This window comes from Sinocyclocheilus anshuiensis, unplaced genomic scaffold, assembly GCF_001515605.1.
Source record: "Sinocyclocheilus anshuiensis isolate Anshui unplaced genomic scaffold, SAMN03320099.WGS_v1.1 scaffold373, whole genome shotgun sequence".
In the NCBI taxonomy this organism is placed as follows: domain Eukaryota; kingdom Metazoa; phylum Chordata; class Actinopteri; order Cypriniformes; family Cyprinidae; genus Sinocyclocheilus; species Sinocyclocheilus anshuiensis.
Window position 1 is genome coordinate 1,577,990 of NW_015537962.1, and position 4,734 is coordinate 1,582,723.

At 35.9% G+C, this 4,734-nt stretch overlaps 1 pseudogene; it reads left to right on the forward strand.

Annotated features, from left to right (window-relative positions):
• LOC107667577 (potassium voltage-gated channel subfamily V member 2-like) overlaps nucleotides 1-1,231 on the forward strand; it is a 3,309-nt pseudogene extending 2,078 nt beyond the window's left edge.
• Nucleotides 1,232-4,734: the final 3,503 nt, after the last annotated feature.

Here is a 4,734-nt window from a genome sequence, read left to right on the forward strand (position 1 = left end):
TCTTCTTTATGCACCAAGAGCTTGTAACACTCCAAAGAGAAAGGAAAACTTGAAATCACATCATATGACACCTTTAAAGAAAGACCTACTGTGAGCTCCAAGGTTGTTAATTGACGGTATATGCTAATGTTGAAGCGATCAGTATACATTATTCCAACAAATGTTGTAATTTCATTTTATATTAAAAATGATCATGTTTAAGAGTGGAATTCCTCATGGAAAACTACATTACCCATAATTCTGCAGATAAATCTCTAGCAATCAGAGAATCTTGACAAGAAAATTGCACCAAAAGAATTGTCCACTCCCATGAAGCATTGCGTTTGACGTAATTTAGTCAGTATCCCTACGCTCTAAAATTACTTAAGCATTTGTATGCATAATATGCATATTTAGCAATAAATATATTGTATATATATACAGTATATATATATATATAGTTTCAGTGTCACATGATCATTCCAATATGCTTAGTCATTCCAATATGCTTCGAAAGAAAGTCTGCAGTGTTGTGGTTCACTTCAGCTGGTCGGTTTGGTTCATATAACTCTTTAACAAAGACATTTTGCAACCCCTATGGGAAGAATTATTGGGAAAAATCATTCCAAGGCTGCTAAAAAGGCTAAATGGGCACTGTTGCACTCAACAGCACAATGTCCAAGCTGCTCTTTTCCATAACAATGAAAGTGAATGGTGAATTTTCAAGTTTCTCACACAAAGCTATTATACATCTTCAGACTTGGAAAATCAAAAAAAGCCTTTTGAACTACTTTTATGAAGTTTTCAAGGTGTTTTTGTGCTTTACCACTTATGGTCTCCATGCTTTTTCTGCTAAACCTCTCCATTGGTTTTCTATGTAAGAAGGAAACTCATGGGGGTTTGGTAAAGTCACATAAGGTTGGGTAAATGATGAGAGAATTATAATTTTTATCAGTTTACCAATATTTTCTTGTTCCAGGTTAGCATCTCTACTGTAGGCTATGGTGACATGTATCCGGAGACCCTTTTGGGCTGCATATTTGCCTTTGGCTGCATTTCCTTTGGGATCATTTTGAATGGCCTTCCTATCTCCATGCTCTTTAATAAGTTCTCTGATTACTATGCCAAACTGAAGTCTCATGAATATGCTTCCAACATGAAGAACAGAGGGAACGTTAACTTCATCCTGGGAGCCAAGAAGAAACTCACAGAGTGTGGCTGCATTGAAACTAATGAAACTAATGTTTTGTAGACACTAGTTATTGTTGGCATTGTTAAGATGTACTGAATCTTGTCTGAATGAGATCACTTTCTAAAAATCTTCTTATCTAAAAGTGGCAAGTGAAATTTTAAAACACAAGTAATAAGTAACACTGATTTAAATTATCAAGTGGTACATACTTACAGTCTGTTATTCCTCACCTCGTGTTCCTTGTGATTTATCAAATGTTTAGTTTTCATGGCATGAGAAATCTTTGACAATAAAGTTATACTACAGCATTAAAGTAGCCAACATTTTAATGTTTGGACATTATGTTTTTTTTTTCTAATTTTCATCTGGTTAAAGAATCACAGTTAGCCACATAACACTGATGCTAGCCTGCATTATCTTCACTGTTGACGTTCTACCAAACCTGGCCTTTTGAACTTGACCTGACTGACAACAAAAATAGAAGATTAATCTAATTTTATAGAGTTCCCATGACGTGTCCAGTTAACTGAATTAACACTGTATTTAGCAACCAAAGACCCAGCAATTCCTTATTTGTTCTCAGCAGTTCCAATGTTTTTGTTCTTTGAGACCATACAAGCCTTTGTGTTCAGTTCATTTTTCACAACACTTCTTGTTCCAAAGGTATGGAGTCAATGCAATGCCACATATATTCGCAAAAGAATTGAAGTTTTGCAAAAGAAAATAAAGTTTTGCAAATGAAAATGAAAGTATTGAGAAAAAATAAATGTGCTTTTTGCAAACAAAAATTTTGAACTTGACCTGACTGACAACAAAAATAGAAGATTAATCTAATTTTATAGAGTTCCCATGACGTGTCCAGTTAACTGAATTAACACTGTATTTAGCAACCAAAGACCCAGCAATTCCTTATTTGTTCTCAGCAGTTCCAATGTTTTTGTTCTTTGAGACCATACAAGCCTTTGTGTTCAGTTCATTTTTCACAACACTTCTTGTTCCAAAGGTATGGAGTCAATGCAATGCCACATATATTCGCAAAAGAATTGAAGTTTTGCAAAAGAAAATAAAGTTTTGCAAATGAAAATGAAAGTATTGAGAAAGAAATAAATGTGCTTTTTGCAAACAAAAATAATGAATTGCAAAAGAAAATGAAGTATTGTGAGAAATTTTTTTGCAAACAATAATAAAGAATTGCAAAATATAAATGAAACCGAGCAAAAGCAATGATTTTGCAACATAATTTTCATGGCCATAGCTACTAATTTATTTGCAAAGCTGCTTTTATTTTGCGTTTCAGTCAAGTGTGAGCTCACAATACTGTTTTTTCCCTTTGCGCTTCACATTTCTGTGCATTTCACTTTCTGGCAATAGGTGTGTTCAACTTGAAGCGGCGCTGCACAGACCGATTGGCATATGACATCAAAGTACCGCGAGAGCAATTTGAAAGCATAAGGAGCGTCTGCTCTCTAGAGTGTCTTTGATGTCATACAGCGATCGGTATGCGCAGCGCTGCTTCAAGTTGAACACACTTATTAGGCTTGTTCGAGATGCGTCGGTGCTGCGCAGACCGATCGGAGGATGACATCAAAGTACCGCGAGAGTGATTGGAGAGCAGATGACTCTTTAAGCTTTTGAATCGCTCTCGCGGTACTTTGATGTCATTCGGTCGGTCTGCGCAGCGCAGATGCATCTCAAACAAGCCTATTGTTTTGTCATGGGGGTGGAGTCAAGGTACTGGGTCGTGTACAACAGGCCTGGACATGCCTCTCTGGAATTTATGTCATTGGCCTGAGAAGCAGATCACAACTGATTAAGGCACCATCGTTGAGCAGAGGCATGTGAGTGGATCGTTTCCTTTTATTAAATCACGCAGAAACGTGAAACCCAAAGGGAAAAAACGGTATTGCGAGCTCACACTTGCAAATAAATTAAAGCTAGGATGTAACAATTCACTCAACTCATGATTCGATTCACAATTTTGATTTCAAGATTCGATTCGCAATTTATTTTTACAAAATGAGATTTAAGACAAATTATAAATGAAATGTGTCCTTTTATTATTGCTTGGACAAAATGCTGCACATTTCTTTGTGAAATTGAAATATAACTATAATAATATACTAATAATATACTAATATAGCACTTGCATATTACTGCTCTTTTGTTGGGTTTGATTGCTTCTATTGTCCTCATTTGTAAGTTTCTTTGGATAAACGCGTCTGCTAAATGACTAAATTTAAATATAATGTAAATGTGAAAAACAAAACTAAATTGAAATTTTAAAACAAGCCCCAAATCAAATAAATAAGTAACACAAATAAAAGAAATCTCTTCATATAAACAAAATAAGGCTTTGTCTGTGCTCTTTCCATTTAAAATGAGAGGCAACCACTGCATTTTAATCATGATCCAAACAAAGATGCTGCATACATGCAACATGAGCAGTTTTTAATCTAAATTAGATTGTATAATTTCGACTTTGACTTCAGTTTTGTGAAACTATACATAAAAATATCTGCATGTAACAGCGGAGCTGAATGAGACGCAGATTTACTCTCTGCCAGCAGGTGGCACTTAAAGCGTTTCCTTGGTTTCCGCTGTAAACAAAGCAGCGCTGCACTTTTGAACTTTAATATGCGTTATACAGAGGCAAGATGAAAAGAAAAAATATCATCTAAACTTTTCTAAAGACAGTAAGTTCCGCTCAGACAAACATTCTTATAAACTCCTACCCCTAAATGAATCGCAATTTGTTTAGCATCTCAACCGATTTGAATCATCACATATTTAAATCGATTTTCAACCGGCTCGCGGTTAATCGTTACATCCCTAATTAAAGCTATGGCTAATTTATTTATGCAAAATAAATTACACTCAGATTACATTGGCCATGGAATTGCAAAATCATTGCTTTTGTATGGAGCCCCTAAAGGGATCTTTGCAAAAATAAAAAATACACAGACTTTTGCGTGCGCATGAGAAACTATCGCGTGCGCACAAGAAACTTAATATTTAAGTTTCTCGTGAGTAAACTTTAAGCACGCACACGCACACACTCACACTTTGAGCGAGAGCAGAGATTCGCGATCGCAATGGACACGTTTTAAGTGCGCGCACACTCTCTGGGTGAGAGCAGCGTATATCTGAGAGGGCGTGTCTGGTTTTGGACGAGAGCAAAGGAAATCTGCGTGTGAGCGGAGAGATTCGCACTCGCGCATCATATTAGTGTACTCTCACGCTACAACAGTGCGCTCTCAACATTTGTCAGTAAAATAATGCTAATATAAAATACAGTGGAGGAAATATTTATTTGATCCCCTGCTGATTTTGTAAGTTTGCCCACTTACAAAGAAATGAAGGGTCTGTAATTTTTATGTAGGTTTATTTTAACGTATAGAGATAGAAAAAATCCAGAAAAAACACATTATATAAAGGTTAGAAATTGACTTGCATTTCAGTGAGTGAAATAAGTATTTGATCCCCAAGCAAAACATGACTTAGTACTTGGTGCAGAAACCCTTGTTGGCAAGCACAGAGGTAAGACGTTTTTTGTAGTTGGTCAT